At 41.4% G+C, this 27,313-nt stretch overlaps 1 protein-coding gene and 1 long non-coding RNA gene across 5 annotated transcripts in view; one reads left to right on the top strand and one right to left on the bottom strand.

The window, feature by feature from the left end:
• The window catches only part of CELF2 (CUGBP Elav-like family member 2), a 955,758-nt gene that overhangs the window by 736,697 nt on the left and 191,748 nt on the right, over positions 1-27,313 (bottom strand). The window lies entirely within an intron of this gene.
• LOC140596184 (uncharacterized) lies at positions 733-4,269 on the top strand. Its single transcript, XR_011998207.1, has 4 exons — positions 733-929; positions 2,169-2,342; positions 3,448-3,528; positions 4,015-4,269. It is a non-coding gene; the product is annotated as an uncharacterized lncRNA (long non-coding RNA).

Genomic DNA, 27,313 nt, shown 5'->3' on the forward strand with positions numbered 1-27,313 from the left:
GGCCAGGAGCAGCGGCCCTTTGTCTCACATTAAACTGAACCCTGCGTTTGGTGTGGGGTAAATGGATTATGCTGTGTGCTGACATGCCTGCTTCCAGAGTCTCTGATGAAACAGCTTGGGTTAGATCTCGAAGCATTAAAACTTCATCTTGAAGTCCTCCTTCACCTAACTGAGGAAGGGCTGCCTGCAGCAAAAGAAGTTACAGGGTTCTTCATATCCACTCTGCTGCTCAAAACTGAGACATGGGAGCAACAGGAATTATTTCTGCCTCAGTCTCTTTTGGAAAGAGCTGGAGTATAAGCATGTCAAAGACAAACCAAGAACAAACAAAAGTGAAACCCACAAAAAAAAACCCCCACAAACAAACAAACAAAACCCCCAATGGAGCCAGAGAAGTCCAGTTCTCCCTTTACCTCTGCTGAAATACTCTGTTTTTTAAAATTGGTTAGAACTACACCTGGCGGTTTTCCCTGACTACCCGAGGGGAAAGAAATAAAAATCTAGGAAAGATTCCCATACTGAGGCCTGGCTTATTTTCTTACTTTCTGCGTCAAGTAGTCAAGTTATTTACTTTGAAAGCTTCTGTAACTGAACATGTATATTTGCTGAGCTATTTCGAATGGGTTCTATTATGCCTCAGCCTTTTTCAGTGATGGACTTTGCACGTAGTTCTAAAGCCTGGTGGTGCAATTTCTAACCGGGAGTCGTTCTCAAGGCAGGCTGAGTAAAAGCAGTAGCATGGTTTAGGAATAAACATAATCTCTTAAGAGTTGGTGTTGCAGAGTTTTTTGTTGAGCTCCAGCAGCCGAGAGCATGCAGCCTGGTTCAGGGAGTGTGCCCTTCTGGGGGTCGCCTTTGCCACCCGTGTAGTGGGAGTGAACCACCCGTCCTTACTTCTGCCGCAGTTGTGATGAGAGAAATCCTAATGGGTGAGTCAACCCCCGAAGTTGAAGCACAGAGAGGGAGGGTCCTGGTTCTTTGGAAGCCCCAGAGTCCCCCTCAAGTTAGCCAAGCAAAGGCTCACCTGAGTTGGCCAACCCCATAGAGACCCAGGGCAAAACTGAAACACAGGTCCCTAGTGTGGTGATCAATGGGGATTGTGCTAAGTCCTCATATATATATTATCACCTCTTTTGGTATTTACAAAAACAGAATAGGTACTGTTCCTTTTTTTGGTTCTGAGAAAGGGAGAGAGAAAGAGAGAGCGAGCAAGCAAAGCATGAAGAGAAAAGGGGCAGAGGGAAAGGGAGAGAGAGAATCTTAAGCAGGCTCCACGCCCAGTGCAGAGTCCGATGTGGGGCTCCATCTCATGACCTTGAGATCATGACCTGAGCTGAAGTCAAGAGTCAGACGCTTAATCAACTGAGCCACCCAGGCACCACTACTTTTTCTTTTATAGATGAGAAAAGGCTCAGAGAGGTTAAGAAACCTTCCCTAAATCTCATAGCGACACTATAAGATCACTACTCTTAACCACTTCAGTGATGACTTTAGGGGAAACTCCCAGGAATCTGGAATGTGGACCAGATACTGGTGTTTTATAAAGCATCTGGATGATTCTATTATGAACCAGTGGTCTTCAGACCACTGAGAAACACTGAACTATATTACTATTCACTGTCCTGCCACTATTTATTATACACATTTATACCCTACTTGTTTCTTTAAAGAATTGGGAACAATTTTTTTTTTTTAAATTTTTTTTTTAATTTTTTATTTATTTATGATAGTCACAGAGAGAGAGAGAGAGGCAGAGACACAGGCGGAGGGAGAAGCAGGCTCCATGCACCAGGAGCCCGATGTGGGATTCGATCCCGGGTCTCCAGGATCGCGCCCTGGGCCAAAGGCAGGCGCCAAACCACTGCGCCACCCAGGGATCCCAAGAATTGGGAACAATTTTAAAAAAGAGGTCACACAAACAAAAAGGTTAAAAAAAATACTAGGGGACTTTAAAACTAATAAGGAGACCAAGAGACAAAAAAAAAAAAAAAAAATGCTTTCTTCCAGTTAATAAGAAGAGGAAACAGTGGTGTATGTTCAACATGATCTTTTTTCCCCTGACATTTCTTCTTTCCTTCAGTAATTCCTATATGCTTAGCATAGATGGCTGTTTTGAAGTTATCCAATCTCGATACCAAACTGTTACTCATCTCTCGTCTCTTCTGTAGAATGTTCTGGGCTGGCATTTGATTCCTGACTATACTATGACTATACTATGCACTTCCCTGGTGGCAGATGATGAGTGAATGCCAGGAAGGCAGATGGAGAGATGTAGAGGTTGAGCCACACACATGTGGGACCAAGCATGGCATGAAACAAAAGCTGGAGGGACTGGTGTACAGGTGTGTGCTATTGCCTCTGCTTGCCCCTCCGGACCCATCCTCCTCCCCTCTTCTCCATCTCCCCTGTGCCCAGGAGGTTGAGCTCTGTGGGCTGTGTCATCTGGATTCTCTCGCACAATGGCTTCCGTTTGGGCTCAGCCAATGGGGAATAATGGCAGGAAAACAGAGGCAGGGAAAGGGGGTATTTAAATTCTGCTTATCTCCCTGAGGCAAAGGGCAGTTGGCAGCAGTGCTCCTCTGCTGAAGGCCATGCCATCTGTCAGATAACCCTCTCCTACATTTACAGTTGACCCTGGAACAAGAGGGTAGGAGTGCCCACCCTCTGCATGGTTGAAAATCCACGTATACCTTTTGATTCCTCAGAAACCTAACTATTAATAGCCTACTGTTGACTGGAAGCATTACTGATCAAAGTTGATTAACACATATTTTGCATGTTATATGTATTCTATACTGTATTCTTACAATAAGCAAGCTAGAGAAAAATTATTATAAAAATCATAAGAGAAAATACATTTACAATACTCTCTCTATATATATAAAAAATCTGTGTATAAATGGATGTGTGGAGTTCAAAGCCATGTTGTTCAAGGGTCAATGGGACTCTCTTATTTTCTGGTGCCCACTCTCTTTCCTTGCCCCTTCACACCTACAGGTCATAGCGGGTCCTGCACTACAGGTCATAGCGGGTCCTGCATTGCCGTTAGGGTTTGTATGGGTTCTGCTTTGCAACTCTGGCCATAACCCTCTTCATTCCATGAACAGTCCTCAGGACAAGGTGCCATGCCACTTGAAGGACATGCACTGCCCCTTCTAAATCAGGCTCTAGGCACTAGGGACACCATATTCTCTGTACAGATGGCTCCAAGCCTAGTTGCAGGTTTAACCAGGACTTTTTTCTTGGCGGATCATGCACCTATAGCCACAGGCTCTGAGGGGTGGGGGCAGTTAAGACTCAGTTGCTCGTGTGGGAGAGTGAAGTGAGTTGGGACATGTGGGCTGGGTTGCCCAGGCTCGTGCATGTGAGACCCCTTCCTGGGACAGTACAGCCGGAGGTGGGAAGAAAAGTGAGGGTACAGGCTGAATGGCTCTCCTTACACCACAGATTTGCAGCAGAACTCCAAGGAGTCCCAGAACTGTTCATTCAAGCCAGCTCCCAGGCTATCAGAAAATGATATTTGGTTAGGTAAGTGGGCAAGATACATTGTATTTCACAGTTTGTTTGCTTACTTTACAGCTTTAAAATTTATAGACCTATGGGAGGTAGGCATCCATTTGCGCTCTTGCCCTGGGCTTCACACATGTTAGAGACAAGTATCCTAACTTCCCCTACTGCTGCGGGCCCTGGGATTCCCCACATGCCTTGGTGGTTTCCCTTAATGCTGCCCCACCTTTTGGGATGTTCCTGTACTGGTGTTAAAGCTATTGACCCTCAGCTTCGAAACTCTCCTCCCCTATACATTTCTTTGTGATATGGGACCTGGTTTACAACTGCACGAGGTCAACTAGCTTTTGTTAGGTTCTTCATGCCAGAGGGAGACTGCAAGCCTGGAGGAAGAAGGGATTTCTCCTTCTTGTTTGCCTCTTGCTCTATCAGAACAAGAACTTCTCTGTTCTTATCATGGCAGCTTCACCTTATACTCTGCTGGTGGTGTTTTGTTTTTTTCCACAGGAGCAGCAACTGAATCCCATTGGTCTAATTTGCCATTTGTTCTTCAAAAATCGCAGAATCAGCCTCATCACGGTCCCTCAGGAACCATCAACACCTGCCGTTGGAGCCTCCTCTTCTGAGGTTTGGTTCCCATCCATGAGGGCCTTTCATTAATCTTTAATAATTCCAGTTGCTGCCCATAATTTCTCTGGTTCAAGCTCATCTACTATCTGTGATTATTTAGTGTTTTATTTTTACCCTTTCAAGTACCCAATAGACATGTCCTTATATTAAATTCTCTGTATTAAAATAACCAGTGCAAAAAAAAAATAACCAGTGCATTTTTCTGTCTCTGATGACATCCACCATCAAACTCTTCTGAATGGCCCTTCTTGATTGAGCTGTGTGTTACCTGCTGGGACCCAGAATGATACTCCTGGCCAAGAGTTAAACCTGGAATCCTGTTTCTGGAGTCACAGTTAGGGCAAATGATGAGTGTTGCAATCCACAAAACTGACTTGATATTAAATCAGTGGCTTGGGATTCCTTAAATTCTCCTCAGTGAAGAACACTTTGCTTAGAGAAAGGACGTACGCTTCCATAGCAGATGCCATTGCAAAATAGACCAGAAGCATTAGGAAGTATTTATGTGAGCAATTCTTTTCATGGTGCTTTCAAACCGTGTATGTGGAAAGCACATAAAGTATCATTCACACAAATCACTCCAGTAAGACTCCAAACCTTTCCTGAAACCCACCCCTCCCTGGGCAAAATGTGCTGTTATCTCAAATTCTAACACCATCCTGTTATAACTTGACTATTTATTATGTGGAGTTGCTTATGTTGTAGGTGTGATATAAAGCATAAAAGTAAGGCTCAGTATTGTGTGCTGGCTTGACATTTGGTACAATCAGAAGGGCCTCGGATGGCCTAACTGCAAGTTTCCCTCTCCATTCTGCTCCTGTGGGTAAGGTTCTCCTTATTAAAGGAGTGAGGTACAATTCCTGGTTACCCCTGAGTAGTATGTTTTGGTTCCCTGTGGGCTTGCAGATTTATTCAAACATGCCAATCACATTCTCCCATGGGAACTAGGGACCCCTCACCCTTTCGATACTGTAAGGCCTACCTCCCAGAGGCCCTGGTTGCTCTTTTTTTTTTTCTTTCCTGCAAACTTTTCTTAGTAAGGAGTTTTGCAGTACTACACGGACTAGTTTCTTATCTGTGCATATATAGTCACGGATTTGTCTTAACATTGCACTGCTGATAAGGAAGATTCTTAAAGATCTCTTTAAGTACGAACTGTCCTACATTATGCCCAACCCTACTCAGGGAAAAAATTAAGTTGCCCCTCTTTCAAAGTGCATCAATTCTTTTAGACCATAATGATGTATCAGAATTACCTCCTGATTTCTAAGTGGCCTGAAGTTAACCATTGCTTAAAAATGAACACATTCTTTTCTTCACAAAGACAGAATTTTGCTTTCTATCTGGAAAGAGGGGGTGGCAGGCACAGAGCAAGAGTTAGGTGAGAAAAGAGAAATCGAATTGGAGCATACATTCATATTTTCAGTTTAGTGAACCCTCACAAGCTCTATCTGTATTTCCTTTTACCCTTCTCTCTCTGGTTCGATGAAAAAAACCTCTCTTTTCCAAGGTTAACCTAACTTTGTGTCCTTCACCTTGTTTCCTCCTTGGTTCATTGGACTCTGCTTGATGTATTTCTCTTTCTGAGCTCTTTGCCCCATCAACAAACATACTCTGGTCTCTTAACTTTAAAAGAAGTTCTCTGGATTGCCTCAAATCATTGTGCTATTTTTCACCACTCCTTTTACCCTCAACTTCTTAAAAGTGTGTCTGTATTTAGTGCCTTCCTTTCCTTACTACGTGTACTTCTAACCTCTTGCCTTTTATTTTTCCAGCCCTGATCTTTTTTGACGACTTTAGAGCATTTGATCTTGTGGTCTACTTTCTCCTACTCAAACACTGCGAAATGGAAGTTGGTTTTCATGGTTGTCTTCCAATTTTCAGCTGATCCTTTCTTGGTATCTTTAAGTGCCATGGATCTTTCGATTTTCCAAGCATATCCTTAGAGTTATTCTTTTTTCTTTCTACTCTTTCCTGTTCTAGCTTTCTCCTGGACCCTGATGCCCCACTTCCTGTCATAGGTTTTGTCCCGGATGGTCCACCGGCATCTCAGAGTCAACATATGAACACCTTAAGTACATATTTATTTCCTCAAAGAGATCTCCCTGTCTGGGCATAGTCTTTGTCCCATTACTCTGATTCTATTTCTCCCTCATTTGTGAATCTTACCTCTCAGAATCCTACCTCTTAAACCATTTACCAAGGTCACACAGCTAGCCAGCTGTGATATAAGAGTATGTCTGACTCCACTACATTGTGCTCTTTCCTTTATTAGCCACTCAGAGGTGAAGAGATTAATAAAACCTAGTTTTAGCTCCTGAAGGACCTATAACAAAGTTCAGGGAAGAGTATTCTGAAAAAAATAATGACCCTTAGTAGGTTCTTAAATATTGTTAGTGTACCTCCCTCCTCTCCATAATAATCATTAAAGGTTTTTGTCATGATTATAGAAAAAATGTTCTGGTTCTTCCAATATTTGTATAGTCTGAATATTGGACAGTAGCCCCTTCCCACTATTTTTATTAAAAATAAAACAAGTCTGTTTGATCAACATTTACGGTTAAAATAATAAATGATAACCTGAAATCAAAACACGTCCCCATATTTAAGCCTGTACTGTAAATCATACTCTCCACATTCAGATGTACTCTCCCTAATTAATTTCAGGTGTTTAAAGCTATATTATGGTAAGTTGTCATGGTTTCGAACAAGTGAAGATAATTTAGCCATCTGCACTATTTCTTCTCAGTTACAAACCCAGCATTCTGAAATAAGATGGATTTAAATCTGCAGAGACAGCATTCAGAGAAAGAACAAAGCCAAAAATGCTAAGTTCATGAAAATTCCCATCAGCCCAAATCTCCCGCCAATATTTGGAGGGTGTCTGATTGAGCATGGCTGCTTGACATTTATGTTATATTTTGACTGATTTCTTTCTTCAAGAAAATGATATCTCCATTTAATTTTTTTTCCTCTTGTATCACTGCAGTATCTCATCTCCCTATGATATACCAAGATAGCTCAGAAAGCTCCTAGAGATCTAGTGACTAAACATTTTTCTTTTTTCTTCTTCATTTTTTTTTTGGCAATAGAAATATGTGATACCTAAAGGAGATATAAAATTCACTAACAGACAGAGACTCACATTTCACAAGTGATATCTAAGACTAACCTTCACGTTGGCTGTATCCTATTTAGAGATGAGGACTACAGCAAATGGAACAATGATGTGATATTATTTAACTAGTGTTGTGCTGATTACAATATTAGGTTGTGTAATCACAGAAGCCTTTATCACAGGAGAAGACCCCTCTCTCCCTTAACTTGTGACTTCCATTTAAACTGTGAGGATTCCAACTGTGCAAATAAAAGTGCTGTTTTGGTAACAGCTTGTTGAGAGAACTCCATGTTGCCCCAGAATGTACTTGAAGAAGATTAATGAGTCCTACATATATGCCAAGTCAATCTGTTCCTCCCTGTCAATCACCATCTCAAGAACAAGCTTCGCTATCTCTGCCTATATGTTTTCAAATTAATGTATGGCTTAAATTTTAACTGAATCATGGAACAAATGATTACTAAAGACTTTCCAAATGCATGGCCAAGGAGTTTTGCAGTAGTATCCACTGAACATTATTGAGAAGACCTGTCCACTCCTGCAGTTCTCAACCAAGCAGTGACAGTAAGGGTTGAAAAGATGTTGCCTGCTTGTCCTTTGAGGAAGTTGAATAACTTTTACTGTACTAGTTATTCAAATGCTGAAGACTTAAAATATTGTGTTTCTCCTTCTTTCTTAGCCATCTTCATCTAGGGATCTCTAAACACTCAGTCAACTCCCCACTAGCCTGCTTTCCTCATAGAGTGATGGGTTCATCTATAGTCATTAATATGACTGCGATACCATGAGAGGGATTGGAACACCATGCCATGCTTGAGCCTCCTGAGAACACCAGCTGTTCCTGGCTGGCTATAGGACCCAAGGGTGCTAACAATCACCACAGTTGATAAAACTCATGTTCTTTCTACAAGAGTGAATTTCCAGTTAAACAACATCTAAGAGGAAACTTTCAGTCAATAGGGACTTAAATACTAGGCTTCTCCTGCAGAATTCATAGATAATCACATCACAGTCCTAAGTGAAGACTGTGCCACCTAGTACCTCATGGACTGGGGAGACAGGGCTCAGCGCAAAAGATTCGGCAGTGGCCAATGTCCAAATCCAGAATTGTCTAAAGAAGTACCAGAAAGAATGATTCAGAAGAGGAACTGAGGTCAGGATCCGGGGCATGTGGTCAGGTATCAGAGGCTGGCAAACAGTATTTTCCTTTTATAGGACTATTTGTGTTGGTTGTTTCATCATCATAAAGACACTACAAGACTTTAGTCAATTATACTATTTTGTTTTAGAAAATGATTCTTAAACATGGTGTCCATCAAAACCATGTAGGACACTAAAATGCAGATTCCTGGAGCTTAACCCAGTAGATCAGAGCAAGGTCAAGGGATCTGTATCTTAAAAAGTGTCCCCAGTGGATTGTGATGTATGTGCTCCTCACATCCTACTTTGAGATATCTTGAGAGACTGTGGCTTAAGGAATACCAGTTTAGACTGAGGCACTGTGTGATCATAGGTGAATGCCAAGTCAAATGCATTTCTATTTTTTAAAATATTTATTTATTTTAGAGAGACAGTGTGTGTGCATGTGTAGGGGGAGGGGCAGGAGGCAGAGGGGAGAGGAGACAGAGGGGAGGGAGAGGGACAAGCAGACTTTGCGCTGAGCTCAGAGCTCAACTCAGGATTCAATATCATGACAGAGCTCAATTCAGGGCTTGATCTCAGGACTCTGAGATCACAACCTGAGCTGAAATGAAGTCAGATCCTTAACTGACTGCATGACCCAGGTGCCCCTGAAATATATTCCTTTCTCTTTTAAAAGATTTTATTTATTTATTTGAGAGAGAGAGAGCAACAGAGATAGCAAGAGAGAGCACGAGTGAGGAGAACAGGGAGAAGCAGGCTCCCCACTAAGCAGGCTCCCCACTAAGGTGATGCAGGGCTCCACCCCAGGACTCCGCAATCATGACCTGAGCCAAAGGCAGACACTTAACTGACTGAGCCACCCAGGTGTCCTAAATGCATTTCTTTAGAAGACATGGCTAGCTTATTTTTGAAAGATCTGGTATTGAATTAACCATTAGTTTCTAGCTTGCGAATACTGTACAGAGTAAAAGCACAAAGAGACACAACCATGATTTTCTGTGCTAATATCAGCAGAAAACTACCACTTGACCATCATCTTAATTAGCTATTTTGTATTATAAATACTCTGAGCAATCATCAGCTGCAGGTGTAGGTCCACCCTCTAGTTTACTCCTATGTAATTTGAAGACACAACATTAAAGAGACAATTCTATTCTGTATCTGGGATAAAAGAACAGTACCAATTCAACCCTGAAAATAGTTTTTAATAAGAATTAGTGAATAGCATGCTGTATTTATTCACTGCTTCAGAAACCTCTCTTCATTCAATACACCCAGCCCATCTCTGCACTCACTGTTTCCAAACAACTTTGTAGGTAACCAGGCATCAATATATGATAGTCATATAGCAAGTGAGAGGAGTCTCCACCCTATCTACCCTAACCATCCCTGCATTATCAACTTGAAGGGCAGAGAGGGCTCCTAGACACCCCCTGTATATAATTATACATGGGTGTTGGAGGAGGATAGCACATAGGAAAAAGAATTAAACGTCCCTCTGATTTCCCATTAAGACAGCAGAGCAGCTCTAGAAATTGTTCAGCTTCTACACAGCTTGGACATTGTCTTGAGGATAAAGATATATGTTAAGTCATAGCCTGGTATACTAGTTAAATATTAGTTAAGTCACAGTTTGGAAATGTTAGCACTGCCTTGATCCCATTTAGAGCTGATGAGAAAGACCCTGGGACAGAGTGCCTTCGTTGTCCTTACAAGGGATTCTTTGGTGTTCTGACTGAGGCAGGGGTAGATTTCATTTACTCTCACTGTGCAACGAGGAACCAGATATGAAGGTGGCTGGAAGACACATTCATAAATGCAAGTGGTCTCCAAAATATGGCTAACAAATGCTTGACTAATCTTTAAGACTACTGTGTAAAAAGAGCAGGACAGCTGTTTAACATTTTATGGACCAGGCTCTGATGTGGAAAGCTTACAGACTCTCCACTCGTGAGAAAGAATACACCCACCACACTGCACATGCCTCTGAGTGTGGCAGGGCAGAAATAAAAGGCATGTCTACTAAATATCATTCAGCAGCAGCATTAGGCTCTGTCCAGGAGGGTGAAATGGATTGAATTTGCTATAATGCTAATTTACACTGCCTTTAATGAACGTACATGTTTAACTCACAGAAGGAGAAGTGCTGTTGTACACCCAACTTCTTTCTACCCCACTCAGGCTGATAAGACATTCTCCAGACAATTGTAATTATGGGCAATTTGTAATAATAATAATAGTTGCTTTTTATTAGATGCAGTAAAAATCAATTCTACATTCAATTACCATTCTTGGCTGTGCTATGATAGTCCAAAGTAAATGCTAGTGTCAAAACAAAACTAACTATAATGACAATAATAAAGTTTTAAAGGACAAAATCCTCCTTTTAAGATCAAAATGTACCCCCCTTTTTAAAGTCCCTCCCATACCACTGAGTCATGAATGAATTATGTGCATTCTTGTTTCACTTGTTTGATGATAAAGATCTTAAATATTGCCACATGTAATAGCACAGATCTTTCCAAGAATGTGACACCATAGTAATTATCACCACTCATTAAATAACAGGACTGGATAGTGAGTATGGGCTGAACATCAATTCAGCATTGACACAGGCCAACATTGCAGACGGACTCCTCATGGGGTTAAATAGATGGGATTCCTTCTCCCAAAGTTGTTAATTTAGAGAGAGTAGAGTAGCATATTCATTTCTAAGGTTCAAGAGTCAGGTTTTTAAGCTTGGGACTTTCCTCTTATATATAGATAGTGTTCGTTTCATAGGAAACCTCCCATATTAATACTAAATGCCAATATCACCTAGCTGCCCACATGATAGTGAGGAAGGCCAAAGGTGTCTGCTGTCCCAGAATCACCTTTCTAATCCTTCATACCTGCCTTCATTTTGGCCACCAGGTAATCTGTGCCTTTTGTTCTTTATGTCTTCCATCTTAGTATTATCTTCTCCCAGAGAGTTTGGTGAATTCACTTACCCCTTCCTGGTGTCTTTGCTTTGTGACCACAACACAACACAACAAAACAAGACAAAACACAAGTATATTTCAAGTTGTGAAAATTCAAGCACCTGTGGATTGAAATAAAACCCAGTAAGGTGGTTTGGTTAGCAATATTTCATGATGAACTAGACCTGCAGAGGTTCTGGGCTCTAATATGAGACCCTCCACTAGCTATGTGATCTTGGGTAAGTCATTTAACATCCCGGGGGACTGAATGAGACAATGTATGGGAAAGTCCTGGCAACACTGAATGAAATACCATATACATGTCATAGAGTCAATTGGCTGGCTTTCCTGAAATGAGCTTTTCTTGAGTGAGGATTATGACAGCCAGGTCAAAGAAGTATGACCTCTTAGGACTCTTTACAGTGATTCCTTCATGATAGTTTGTCCCTGTCCATGCACTTACTCCTGGGGTCATCAAAGCCCCAGAAAAGTGATGTAAGCAACAGCACTCTTCTTCCTGTAAAGGATTATTGTCAGCCACTAGACATAATAATTTGTTCTTCAATTGCCGTTTGGGATTTCCTAGGACATTAGCCAGAAATTCCTCTGGGGTCCCAGCCATGTAAAAAGTTAAAGACTCAGATAAGAAATATAAGTATCATTTAGAAGACCTCAAGTATTAGAGTCACCTAAGAAGAGTCAAATGAATTCCACGTACTCTATGGCATATATCATCTTTAAAAGGAACATTCATGCATTAATACATTATTCTCTCTGTAGTTTAGCTAATTAAGAATAGGCCATATTCACAGCCTCACAGGTTTATCACTGGAGTGTGACATCACTGAGTACTGTAGTCCTGGGAGATGGTTAGCCAAATATTAACTGACTTGGTCTCCTTTTATGTAAATGTGTGAGCAAAGAAACACATCTGGATCTTTTTCTGCTTGTAATGAAATCATAACATTTTGCCTGAATGGGTCAAAATAAAGTGCTACAGATGATTTATAAACTATGGTACAAGTTCAATAACATATCCTTGTCTGGTCCTTGTCTAGAATATGCTTCTTTGCTCAGATGACCAGACGTCCAGCTCCCCAGCGCTCCTCTAGTCTGTGATTTCCAACCCTATTTATAAAGGATTCATCCAATTTAAAAGGAATCCATCCATCCACCTCATTATATAGAAAAATGAATGCTTGCCTTCCATATGACATTTGTTTAGCAATTACTGAAGATAATTCATTCGTTTATCCAACAAACATTTATGTAAAAGAAGAATAGGAAGTGGCAAGGTGTAGGGTTGGTAGGGGATGAGCTCTGAGTTGATCTGTGGAATCTGAGATGTCTGTGGGCCATCTGGATGGAAATGCCCAGAAGTCAGTTGGATAGACATGCTTGAACCTAAGGGCGGGTTTAGAAACTATCAGTATCTGCTTTGTATGAAGTCACTCTGAAATTAAGTGGGTGGCAAATAATGATGGCAGAGGGAAGCCTATCAAATGGCACTAATTAAAGATGTACAGAAGGAGTTTACTAAGAATTTATCAGACAGGTGAGAAGGCGAGTCCCATTTGCTCCTTTGTAACATTACTGAGACATTTCTCCAAAAAAACTTCATTTGAAGTGTTGATTCCAGATAAAATATCTTCAGAGAAACCTTCATGCATTGAGTTACAGTGGTTTTGGACTAGAATATTGGGTACATGTGACAGCCTATTATTTTTTATTTTATAATGTTTTTGCAGTGATAGTTGGAAGAGAAAGGGGTATATACTTGGCTAATAAACAGATTAAAAACCTCACAAGTTCGGTAGGCAAATCTTTAAAAGCTTTATTATTTTTAAAAGGAACTGAGGAACTTAGAAATATGGCCCCATTTCAGAGCCTTCTATTGTTAGGGCTAGCATGATGATTTTACCAGAAACATATGCATATGTTCATACAAAGACTTAACATTCACTGCCCACATGACATATTTGTAGGCTTCCAGGCACTAAATATGCAGTAGATGCTGACCCTTTCCTCGAAAAATACACAACCAATTCTTCTAAACAAAGCTTAAGTTTAATTCCAAGTTTCAAAACTACTTTGGTAATTTATTAGCTCAAAAAGGAAGTCCTCACATCCTCATTGTGAGGCATTCTTTGAATAATATAGTAGAAATAGATGACAGTGCTTGAAATCTCTTTAAAAAGCCAAGTACACATTTCCTGGAAGTATCAGTGAGAGAAATTCTATCACTTCTAATTATCTCTTCTAATGCCTATCTCCTAAGTCACTATTTCTGAAAGCAAAATCTCCTTTGAAGCAAAATAAAATTAAGGTCATGGATCGCCTTTGGTGTGATAGGCATTTTATGGGGTAATGGTATACAAATGGCCATAGATCCCCGATCTCAATCCCATGGAAATAATGATTGAACATCTATTCAAAGCTTTGTCCAGCTTGTGTTCATATTAAGCAGGAAGTGATTTTAGCCTTAAGATCTCTGAATCTCCTAGGACAAGTTTATTTTTATTTTAGACTTGTATATACACATATAGAGAAAGAGGCACACATACATCCACACACACACCCAGAAGGAACATACTCTTTCAAACTTCTATCATTAAATTTTCCCTCTAAAACATATTTAGGTCAAGAGCAAAATGCCTCATGAGGGCCCCATATACTTTGTTGTTCTAGTTCTTTCTTATTCCTTCTACTTTCATTTTATCTTTCTGCATTTCTTATGATTTAAGTACCAACTGTCTAAAGAAGACCTCCTTCATTAAAAGACTTTCCTGCCAAACAGGAACATACAGATTATAATCTCTCTGTATGACTTCTATTTGTGCAAAATTTAAAATCAAATCTGCCAAAGTCATTAATGCATACAGTTTATTGAATTTTGACATCATAGAATTTTACTGGCTGAAGAATTTGGAATTCAAGCTGGATGGAGCCATTCACAGATGTAAGATGCTCTTGTTTTGTGTGGCCAGACAGACTGAGGTATGAAGTCTTTCATTTGCTGAATGGAAATTGTGGGTAATTCCTGGGCTGCGGGGTTGGAGGTGCAAACTTGCTCTCACACAACCCTACTCTGGAGATTGCACCTATACCATCAGCCCTGGGAGGGCAGGGATTGTGCTGTGTCTCTTTTTATTGTTGCATCTCCAGTGTTAAGAATAAAGTATTGTGTTCAATGAACATTTGATAAGTGAATGAATGCTGAATGGAGGTTGAGTGGATGCCCTGATGTTCCTAGCCCCCCTGCAAGCATCAACTTCTTATTTTGATTCCAGGAAATGGCAGCTTTGGTAGTAGAGGCTAAGGGGGTCTTCTAGGCTGGTTTCATATTAAGTTAACAAAATTTCACTAGCTCCTCAGCAACATAGTGAAGTGTACACAGCATTGTAGTAAGATGGCTCCAAATTCTGGGGATGATTCACATTCTGACTGCTAATCAATAAAAGTTGAAGTACAATGGATGTGAGTGGCCATCTTCACACTAACCCACTCTTAGACATGCTTTGAATGCATGTAGCTAAAGTACCTAAAATGTTTTCAGATATTCTTTGAAAGATATATGTATAGTCAAGCCTTGAGTGTTACTGAAGAATGTTGTAACCTAATAAATTGCATTACAACTTAATGGGCTGGAGGAACTGCATGGTGCACATAAAAAAGGAAATTTGACAATGAGAATCTGTCAGTATTTATCTGTCAGGTCCCTGTTGCCTGCTAGTTCCTCCCTGCCTCATCTCCCAGAGGCAGACTCCTGTGGCAGTTCCCAAGGAGGCACCGTTCTGCACAAGACTCTAGAATCGACCCCTTCCTCTTAGCAGGGGAGACTGAAAGAGTTCCAACCCTTTGTATCTCAACAGCCAGCATCTTTTCTGTTTGCCTGTCTTTGTCCTAAACTTCATCCCAGTCTATTGTGCTAATGTCATCCAATGAAGAAATATGTTGAATATGATTAACAAAAACCTTTGTTTCCCTGATAGGAACATGCTATTGACCTTTCAAAAATAAGGGGTGCTCTATAAGATGTTACATGTTCCGTGGGAAGATGGTTCCAATGATCCTCCAACCTTGGGAAATGCTGTATACTATATCCTATTTACGCAGACTTAACAATTCAAATTGGCGTGTCCAAGATTAAGAAGTGGTATAGTAAAGAAATCGATTTTGCCTATTTGAGCCCAACAATTCCCAACGTTTGTTGAATGAACTTCCCCAAACAGGAATTTCTACTTCTCGGGTCCATGTTCGCCAAGCATCTTACTGATAGTTAATCTGCTGCCCCAGACACCCTGGTACCAAGAAGTACTGCACAAAGTACTTGCAAGCATTTTGGGAAAAACAGAATCTTGTATTATGTGTGAAGGAGGCTGCTTGGAGCCCAAAGATTACTGGGATTAGTTAGCAGTATTTGCCAAGGCTGCAGCAAGTATGAGGGACTCATTCATTTTTGCCATCCTTGCCCCAGATAAAAGTGACCTCACCAAGATGCTCCTACCTTGTGAGACCCTGGCTGGGCTGTAGCCATTCTCTTTCATTAACAACCAAGTTTGGGACACTACTCACTGCCCAGTTACCCTTATTCATTCCTTCTTCGTTAGCTGGGAGTTAGAGAAGGATGTGATAAGTCTGTAGAGCTTGATATTTTTTCTTTTTTAAAATAATACATCTGCTTATGGCTTTTTTTTTTTTAAGTAGTATGGATATCTTGGTAGAACCCTGGAAGTTCCATTTAGATGACAAAATCATGTAATGAATTAAATTTCATGTACTTTACTTTAGCTAACAAATCAAAGGGGTTCTACAGATTTTGTGTAGTATGAGCAAACAAACAAACAAAAAACAGAAATAGACCCACAAATTCAGAGAACAAATTAATGGTTGCCAGAGGGGAGGAGAGTAGGAAGATGGGCAAAGTGAGTGAAGGGGACAGGGAGGGGTAGGCTTCCAGTTACGATGTGAATAAGTCACAGGGGTAAAAGATAAAAGATACAGCACAGGGAATATAGTCAATGGTAGTGTAGTAGCATCGTTTGGTGACAGATGGTAGCTACACTTGTGATGAGCGCAGTGTAACGTATAGCCTTGTCCAATTACTATGTCGTACACCCAAAACCAATGTAACATTGTGTGTCAACTATACTTCAGTAAAAAACAAAACAAAACAAATAACAGATAAATGCAGCCGCTTCCCCTTTTTCCACCATTCTAGGTCCACCTTTTTGGATCATTTATACGATGAATCTAAGGCCCAAGGAAGTTAAGAGTTTATAAAAGGTAGCTGATAAAAGGATCTATCTTATCAGGCTATTGAGAATAACAAATTAAAGACCTATACAAAGTACTTAGCACAGTGCATGACATTGATTAGTAATGCAAACTCTTTCAGCTGTTATTAATCTGAAAACTAAAACCACAGAACCTTAATTCAGCTTCTTAGGCCTCTACCTCCCCTGTCATATCCACATCCACCCCGGGCTCCCCCACTCTGCCTTCTTTGGTCAAGTGCCTGACATTTTTATGGAGACATGGCAGCTCTATTTTGAAATGTGATTCTTGCATGGCTTGCGTCCAAGCTCTTGTCCACCAATGGCCCCCTTCACAGTTGTGCTTGGTCTAACTTTTATGCTTGGTCTGGGACTGATGACTCTTCTCTAGCTCATTTTGACCATCCCATGGTGAGGATACCTCCTCCTGGGACTCTCTCCTAGGTTCAGTGCTCTTGTTTCCGGGCACTTACTTCCTTCTTGCACGGTGCCGACCCTGCATTTGCCTCAGACTCAGCCACCCGAAATCTTCTTGTTCCTTCAACTGAATTTTTGACAGAAACTTGCATTTCAAAAACTGGTTTCATTACCATAGCACTATGGCTCTTGTCAGGACCTGATGTGAAACCATCTAGCTTGACTAAGTAGTTACTAATCTGTTTGGTTTCCATTTAAACTTCCTTTTCCCCCACCATGTGCTCATTACTGTGGTTTATATTCAGCTTCTGATGATAGCTAACCATTTTTGTGAAGCCTAGAGCATAATAGGTATTAAAAGCTCAAGCCTTCTGATGCATCTGCTATTTGTTTTCCCTCCCTACTAATTAGCGGGTCTACATTCTCCTTTGTCTTGTTTCTAATGTATTTGTGAAATATTGTCTGGCTGCCCGTTGTTTCTCTTGCTAGTTGCATCTCACATTGTGCTTTGGCTTTCCGGCTGCTGTTCCCATATTATACATGCCCTATTCTCTTACCCTTGCCTTTAGCAGCGTGCCCTCATTTTCCCTTTGCATGTCATTTTATCCTGGCAGCTTAAAACTCAGCGTGGGTTTTGCTTTCCATAGAATCACTAGCTGGGTGAAAGCTTGAGGACAAGCTCTTAAGCACTGGAGAATAGAAATATTTGGCTCTACGGTATCTAGTGCTTAGCACAAAATGTAAAATATTCCAGTATGTTCTAGAAAGTTGACCTATGCAAACCCAGCAGGCTGGACAGTTAGCCATGGTGTTAGGTCAAGATCTAGATACTCTAAGGTAGCCTTTGTCAATGGTAGTGAAAATTGGACAAGGCATCAGGTAGGAAAGGGGCTTTCATACCAAATCCTCTTGCCCTCTTCTGCTCCCATGAGCACTGGTAGAAATTTCAGATTTCTCTATAGGTCATTAGATAAATGCTTATGAATTGTTGAGGGCCATCCAATGTTGTCATGCCATTTTTGAAATGTGAAGCAGGCTCACATTTTTTGTCCCTTACCTGGCTCGATGCACTGAAAGATTTAATAGACCCAACTGTGAAGCAAAAAGTAGGACAATGAAGTCAAGAACTGTGGCATGGACTTCCTCAGCTGCTAATAAGTTGGCAGGCCCTCAAGGACAGCCGTATCCCCTCTTCTGCTTAACCTTCTGACATTCAATCAGTGGCCAGAGGGTCTGGGCTCATCTAGATAGAAGCAGTCCTTACCTTCCATAGGCTGTGAAGATCGCTTCCAGCATCTGGAGGAACCAGGGCAGCAACTCACGCACGTCTCATGGGCGGATCCCAGTATCTGCTGGTTGCACGGTAAACACAAGGGAAAGCAACCTAGCCGTCCAACTCAAGATTCTCACTAGTCTTTGAAGCTGGGATGGACCTTGTGGTCTGGCCTAGCTCAGCATCTGGGAGGTGTTTGTAAACAGAACAACCTGAAATTGTTCACTGACAAGAAGTCTTTCTTGGGGAGAATGGGATCTGGCAGGAGCACTATGAGCATTTCTTTCATTTTTAGCACTCTGCTTTCATGGGCTGCATCTGTCAGGACCATTTTCCTTTCCTTTTTCTACCACTAGGAAGTTGAATTAGCTGTTGACTTGTAAAGTTCCAAAGCTTCTCTAATGTTGTACTGTAACATAAATTGTCAAAAGTAATGGCGTGGGTCATTTCATTTATTAAAATTCTGATCCATCCACTGATGATCTGAATTCTTTTTTTTTTATTTAGCCTAACATCAGGCTATATTAATTTGCTTAGAAGATTTATCCAAGGTATTCATACATCCTTATTTTAATAGGCCTTCCGAAGACCGACCCTTTAAAAGACAATTGTTTCCAGAGATGAATAGAGGCTGCGCTTCATAAACACATGGAACCTGCCCACAAAATAGCCAAATAGTTTAGTGTTTTGCTAAATTCTGCTCCTGGCTTGCTGCATGGCCTATCTCGCCAAAAATCAACGCTAGGCTGTCCTCAGATTGGTATTCATGTTCAGCCTCAGATCATCCTAGTTAATGTTACTTTGTTTTATGATTAAATTCCTAGAATTCTGCTTAGTTTTCTTAAAACTTGGTTCTTATTCATCCCCTTTCTGACTCTTTTTGGATTGAACTTCTGACAAGTTTTTGGCCACTTGGAAGGCTCTGTTGGGCTCACCTCAGGTGCCCAGCTCCCAGCACTATGCCTTCCCATCCCCATGGAGAAATTTATATCCTTCAGAGATGGCCCCTCAGCCAACCTGTCCTCTCCTGCACCTTTGGAGCTTGGGCCACCAATAGGATGGTCCTTAAAAATGGCTATTTCTGCGTATGGAGCTGTTTGTCTCTCATAATTTGTGATATGCTGCATCTATTCTGATGTCCACCAGATAAAAGTACATGCCAACACTGGGTGCAAACATTGCACCTTATCAGATTCTGTGCATCATTACCTACTATTAAGAATTTTACTGGACTTTAGTTAATAATTTGCAACCCAAGATAATAAGACAAATTCCTACTGTTGTGGTGTTTGGAATTATGGAATCATTATACCGGGGCACCTGGGCAACTCAGTGGTTGAGCATCTCCCTTTGGCTCAGGGCATGATCCCAGGGTCCTGGGATCGAGTCCCACATCAGGCTCCCCACAGGGAGCCTGCTTCTCCTTCTGACTGTGTCTCTGTCTCTCTCTCTCTCTCTCTCTGTGTCTCTCTTGAATAAATAAAATCTTAAAAAAAAATCATTATACTAAGAGAGCCCATAGACATTCTCTAGCACAATCCTTTCTCAATATCTATAAGGAGCCCAGAGCCCAGAGCAGTTCCATAACTTCTCTGAGGTCACAGAGCAGCAGACTAAGACATGAAAATATAATCTCCTGCCTTTTATTGTATTTTTTTTTCTTTATCACAGTTTCAGTTTCAGTCTGATATAAATAATGCACATACATGTTGGTGAGAAAGCACACTTTTTGTCTTAGGGCCATTCTAAGAATAGCACTGAGCCCAGGAAAATAATCATAGTCTGACAACTGCTCACAATAGCTCCCACTAGAGAGAAAGACAAGGCTCCAACCACGAGGAGGGGCATCAGCTGTGGGGTGCGGGGAGAAGCTGGGCTGGGCGCTATCGAGGGGCCCCCTGTCTAGTGGTGACATGAAGCAGATAGACACCAAGTGTGACTGGGCTGTCTGCAGAGCTGGGGTGGGTGGGGGGTTTCGAGGTGGTTAGTGGGTTGTTATGACACGGTTTGTCACCTCTTGGACAGAAATGAAATGCAGCCGCGCCAGTGAGGCCATTGTCCTTATGTGAGAGACTGGCCCACCCCAGGTGCAGGCGGCTGCAAGGCCGGAAAGGGAAATGCCATTTTATAAAGGATTTTCTAGCACATTAACTGCATAATTCCTCAGCAGGATCATGAGCTCGGTGCAAAGTGCAGCCTTCTCCCCCATAATTGCCATGGTGGGATTGCTTTCGGAAAGCCTTCAAAGCCCTTGCGAGAGGCACGGCCCATCTCAGCACCCAGTGAGACGACGCCCTCGCGGCTCCTCTCTTCACCTTTCTTTTTAAGGCTGCCAATCAAAATCGTTTCCCAAAACTGGGCTAATTTCACGAGACAATCTGGCATTAGCCCTTGCTGATGTCTTCAATGCACTTGACTAAGGGATCCAGGCTTCAAATGTCGGATACGGACTCTGAGTGTCAGCCCACACTCCAGGAGAGAGTCACATGTCAAAATATATTTCTTATATGGGAGCCGAGCTGACCAAGGTCAGGATTATGAAGGTTTGACAGCCTTCCCATTTTTCTTACTACGATGCTTGCCTTTCCTCCTTCCCGGCCAGAATTCTCATACCAGGAAGGAAAAAAAAAAAAAAGAGTAAATTGGCTAAAAGTGTCAGCTTGAGGGTAAAAACAGCCTGGGTCTGGATGGAACCATCTCCTACCACCTCCTACTCCTCCAGGCCCAGTATCCCCTCAGCCTGGGAGGCCCCAGACTCAGCTCAATTCCCCTCCAGCTGTAGCACAATCCAGTTGCTGACTTAAGAATGCCTATCTACCAATAAAAAATAAATTTATAAAAAAAAAAAAAAGAATGCCTACCTACCGTTGACCACAGTGGTGGTAAGCCTCAGCCAAGTCAAATGACCCAGGCTTAACCCTCTGTACATGTTATATATTGTTAGGTTAGGCACCTGGGGGGCTCAGGTCACCTAGGTCATGATCCCGGGGTCCTGGGATCGAGTCCCCACGTTGGGTTCCTTGCACAGTGGGGAGCCTGCTTCTCTCTCTCCCTCTGCCTCTCCCCCCTGCTCATGCTCTCTCTCAAATAAATAAATAAAATAATTTTTAAAAAAGGATATTGTTGTGTTGCTGGCACTTGCTTCATAGGATTAGTGCATGAATGTTTCCATGCACCCATCCTGCAGTTTTAGCGTTAAACTATGAGTGAGGGTAACGTAGGAGACTGTAGGGGCCCCTGGGGGCGCACCTGTTGGCTCGGTGGCAAGGGAACCAGGAGGTAAATGGAGCCTTCTAGGGACAGGCGTGTATGGTGGTGGTGAATGAAGATGCCAGGCCGAGAGACATTTCACGGAGATGAGTAGGGTGTGTTGGAACAAATGATTTCTGTAGGACCGGGGAGGGGAGCTGTCCCCCTTCAAACTTCAGAGGAGTCGGGGGAGAGAACGCAAACATAGCAGAGGTGAGGTTTGCATTTTTTTATGCTGCTGAATATTTATTTTCTGCCATCTTTTCTCTCCAGATCTATGGACATAATTTACACAGGACCCCGAGGGTAATTAAGCCAGCAATTCCTTTGCCAGTAAAATGAGAGAAGCCAGTTCTCAGTAAATTCTGAATTCCACTATGGATGTTGTAGAAACAGAACTAAAAACAGCTGCAGTTTATCTGTGCTGCAGAATTGACTATAATTTGCTGCCACTCTTACCCTTACCACAGAGCAATCAGTGTACAGAAGTACAGAATTTTAAGATGATGAATGTTTTATTTCTTAAAATAAACAGTAGCAATTTAGAAACACATTTATGTATTTTACATTTTTTTTATATAGTAAAAGTATATTGGAAACTTCCTTAGTGTCAAAATCCTTACATGCACTTGTCAAAAATACCAAGATGACAAGCTAATATGGAATTCAGATTTAAATAATAGACTTTTCAGGTATATTCCATGAAACTTCTGATTGTTTCGTTTGCACTGACCGAGCAATGCCTATTACCTCCCTCGTGGTCAGGTGTCTTAAGTGTTTCAGACCGAATAGCCATATTTTCCACATGTTAGTACTGGACCGATGTGTGAGGTTTTCTTTTCTTTCTTATTTTTTTTTTCCAAGTTAACTTTCGTCCATCTAGACAATCCCAGTCACTGAATAAGTTTGTTGGTTGGAGTGACGCTCCCAGTTTAATAAACTGCGTGCATATACTTGCCACATTTGTAGCTCTCTCACATAATCTCATCAGAACTGGTTATTACTGTCTTTTATCAAATCTATGATGCATGGATTTTTTTTTTGAGACCTACCGTTATTTCATGTACCACTAAACAAACAACAACAAAAAAGTGGTGCCCACAAAAATGTGCCACAATATAGGTTGTTAAGATGTTTCCCCGTTTCAGTGATGCTCAATGAGAAAAAAAAAATGTTCTTAGAATTCATGAAATATGACATGTCCACTTTTCAGAGGAGACAACTAGCACAGTGATTGATCAAAGTTCACATCGCTACTAAGTGACCAAAACAGGAGACAAAAGTGTTTCTGAAGCCAGAGATCTTTCCAACTTAGCTTGTCTAACATTGCGACCTTGAGCAGTCACAGTTCTCTCTACGCTACATTTCTTTTCTTCTTTGTTTCAAGGGAAGTTAACAGCGATAATAACAGTGTTAGTGAGGCACAGTAGGATCCTAGGCTATCAAAGATTCTCTGAATTCAAGTGATCCTCTACTCCCTTCAAGGTCACTTGATTTCTCTTTTACCAGGTTGAATGATGCTCATTTTTTCCCTAATTATTGAATATAAATGTTCAAGTACTATATGTTAGTGTTCGAAGTTTGCGTGGTAGTGAAAGAGAATTTAGCTCAAATGAATGACCTTTGGCCAAGACAGTTGAGGATTTGGGAAGATCACATTGCACGAACGTGGCTGGTTTTAGTACCTATCATTGTTGGGTGATTTCATGAGTTTATACAGCTCGTGGATGCCAGATTCATTACATATATTAAATGGATTGTGAGAGCTGGGTATGTGTATAAAACATGCTCAGATGCCATTGAGGAGCTCAGTGTCACTACAATAGCTCAGAGGGCATTTCATGTGCTCAGTACCCTCTGTCCTTAGTCGCTCTCCTCAAACTTGGTGGGTTTTTTTGTCTTGTATTTTTTGTTTGTTTGTTTGTTTTTGTTTTTTGTTTTTTGTTTTTTTTTGTATTTTCAGATCTCCCTTCAAGTCAAAATGCCATAGGCAACGCATTTGGGTCCTTGCTGCTATCACACATTTACATAACCTGTTACATAACTTCACTTTGTCATAAATGCTAATTAGCAGGGCTTTGCAAGTCTTCCAGAGGTTATCCTGATTTTGCTGATGAGGAATTGGAAGGTGAGATTTATTTGGGAACAGGAGTTTGAATCACACCAAATGGTGACACTATGGTGGTCTCGGGAATTAGCACTCCGCGTTCTGAATTTGTTAGTTCTGTTTGAGCTGTGGATTAAAAGTCTGGCTACTTGTTTTCTTTGGAAAGGGATCCAGAAACCATGTCTCTGGCAGAGACAGCTCCCCTGGACCCTCTACTACTCTGTCCAGACCAGCTGGTCTCCTTACCACATGGTGAACCCAAAGCAATCCCATCCTGCTTTCACCCCATGGGGCCCCTGCTAGGTTTCTGCTCTTAGCCAGGATTCAAGGCACTGCCCTCAGGAGGCTTTCTGAGCCATGAAGTTCCCAGCACTTAACCATCCTCTTCGCCTCGTGCTTGTTACTAACCGTAGCACCGTTCTTCAAATACATTCCTGAGGAGTAGGGACTGTGTCTTTCGCTTTTCTGTACCCTCTCCCTCACCTGGAGCTTGCTGAACATAGCTCCCCAACAACAGTTCATAACAAAAGCCATATTTGATCCAGCTGCTCATCATCCCTCAGTTGGTCAGTTATGTCCTTGCCCGACCATCTGAAAATCAACTCCATGAATGGATCAGTCTACAGCTGCAGTCCCAAGCGAACTCTTTCTATAAACTTCTCCAATCCCACTCTTCCAAACTGAGTTTTACCATCTCTCATTTGAGGATATCTGAAATCAAGAACTTTATATTTGCGTACATCCCCCGAGGATGTAGGGATAACATCTTCTAAAGCCCTCAGGGGTTCTGTGTGCTTGGCAAAGAATATGAATGAGCCTGTCAGGATGGTAACCATCAGGAGTGGATGGCTTTAGGGTGTTTGAGTAGGTGATAGAAAGTGGGAGGTCTCTTAGCAGGAGAAAGAATCTAGGCTTTGTTTATAGAAAGAACCTAGGCTTTGCTTATATACATTACTTTCGCCCCTTCTTTGGAGCTGACTTAGAAAGTGACAGCGGCTGTAGCAAAGTGGAACCTGAATGTATTTTTCAAAATTAGGTCTTTGAAGAAAGTACATGCTTTATGACTTAGATTTATGGTACATCTTTTTAGATTAAAAGATACTATCATCTTGGCTATTTTGCTGTAATTTGAACTTTCTACTATATACAGGTGGCTCTGCTAAAACAATCTTAGAACTGTAGGATAAATTGAGGTTTTTGTATTTCTCTTATTTGGGAGGTTCTATGTTTTTTTTCTCTCTTCCACTTTATACTGAATGAAGGAGGATTTCACTTAATTGGACAAAAGTATTTGCTCTTATGGATTGAGGGACTTTGTCTTTCTCTTAAAAAAAAAAACAAACTTTGAAATAGAAAGTAGAAGAGGGAAATCTTCTGACCCTAATAAATGGGTCATGATAGGATAAAGGAAAAAAGGAAATACTGCTTTTTCAACACATTAGGACTAGTGGGACTAGTTGTGAAGATGATCTGGTTGCGATGTTATCATCCTTTGATAACCAGAATCCATAGGGTGATGGCATTTCTTGAATGTGTCATAGAAAATTCACGTGAAAAACAAAAACAAAAAAAGGACAAAAATCTACAGTGCCCCACGAATTGCTAAGACACGTGGCATTTGGTCCATTATTAATGCTTAACTTAAATCTTTTAATAGACACTGATTATTATCATTGTGCCATACTCAGAAAGGACAGAAAATGAGAGAGTGAGCTTCCCAGATGACCTTATGGATTTGCAGAAAACAGATCGTTGTGTCAAATGAATCACTGAACTGCTGGACCTCAGCTTTAAGCAACAGGCAGCTTCTTAAAAAGTAGAATGCTAAAATAATCAGAAAACTACTTTATTTTAGAGAGAGAGCAGGTGAGAGAGAGCATGTGTATGCATGTGGTCGGAGGGGCAGAGAGAGACAGAGAACCACCACCCCTGCCCCCCCAAGCGGACTCTCTGCTGAGCCAGGAGCTCAAGCCTAGACTCCATCTCAGGACCCTGAGATCATGACCCACACTAACCCGACAGAGCCATCCAGCTGCCCCACGATGACTGTGTTTTAAGAAGAGAATAGGAACTACCAAATAGCAGAAACCAAAATGACTTTAATTGATCCTGTGAAGAGTTTCCAGAGCTGCCTGCCTACGTTGGACCTTTCTGAGAAAGGAAGGTCTCGTGTTAAATGTTTGCTGGTAGTAGAGAAACCATTCTTTTCTGTTGTCAGGGTGGGGGACTCTTGACACTTGGAGTGAGGCATTCCAAATCCTGTCACTCCAGATGCTGCCACCAGAAGCACAAATATCTACAGAGTTCCTACTACAGGAGTAGAGGAGGAGGTGTCCTCTGATCACAAAGGGCTTGCTTCACTTATAGCCCGGATCGGTTTGCTTATTAATTTATCTTTTAAAAATGAATCACCAGAAAGAAAACTGAGGATAACTTTGCCAGATTCCCATGGTCCTTTAGGAATGTGCCCATTTTGACATCCTCATGTTTTGGTGTCCTGGGGTTAAAATCACTGGATTCAACACGTTCTATCTATGGACAGTCTAACATTTGTGATCTCTTGTTTGCTCTACCAAAACCAGTCAGACAAAAAAGAGATGGTTCTCACATCACAAAATCTTTTAATCGTTTTGAAAAGAGAAACTATGAGTGCAAACTATTAGCCTCCATAATAGCGAGCCTTTATATGATTCTTACTGTATGCTGTGGCCTGTTCGAAGTGGTTTACTAATATTTGCTCATTTGATTCTTATAGCAAACCTTGAACAAGGTGACAGTATTATTTATGTTTGATAGATAAGGGAACTGAAGCATGGATAGGTTGAAAGACTGAAATAACTTATCCAAGCTTTCTTGATAGAATCAGGGTCCCAGGTACACGCATAAACATACATATATATGTGTGTGTATATAAATATATTTACATATATATATATTTAAGTGAAACCAATCATATGAGACTCTGGTTCAAAACCCTTGCTTTGCTTCTGCTTTCATACAGAACCCAATTCAACCCTCCACACAGGCTTGCTGGGTCTCCAAGTTTGCTGCTGTCCACCTCCCTGAGCTCATCATCCATCCCCTCCTCTCCCTATCCATGTCCTCTCAGTGCCCCTGGCCTTTCTAGTCTGGGAATGCCGCATGCTCATTATCTCTTCAAGCCTTTGCACTTGCTCTTCTACCTGGGAGGCTCAAACCCCAACTCTGTGCACGACTTACTTTTAAAAATTCACATCTCTGCCCAGATACCACCTCCATGGACCCAATCTACAATGGTCATCCCACTGCTCATTCCCTTATGGCCTTATTCTTTAAAACTACACTTATCGGTGTCTGACAATTCATAATTTGTGTGTTTGTTTATTGTCTGTCACTGCCATTAGACTACAAGCCCCAACAGGGTAGGGATTACATCCATTTTGTCCATCGCTGCCATCCCCAGTGACAAGAACACAGGCGAGCATATTATCAGTGCCAACAAGTATTTGGTAAATGAATAAATGAGCAAAGTGATGGAATATCACCTCAGGGAAGATAAACATTTTGTCAAGGTAAAAATAAGTTTTAAAAGATATGTTTATCTTGCTCCCTTCATGCTTATGTTTTTCAGTACAAGTTTTAAAAGCACTGCTG

The sequence above is a fragment of the Vulpes vulpes genome, chromosome 2 (genome assembly GCF_048418805.1).
Source record: "Vulpes vulpes isolate BD-2025 chromosome 2, VulVul3, whole genome shotgun sequence".
NCBI classification, from domain to species: Eukaryota; Metazoa; Chordata; class Mammalia; order Carnivora; family Canidae; genus Vulpes; species Vulpes vulpes.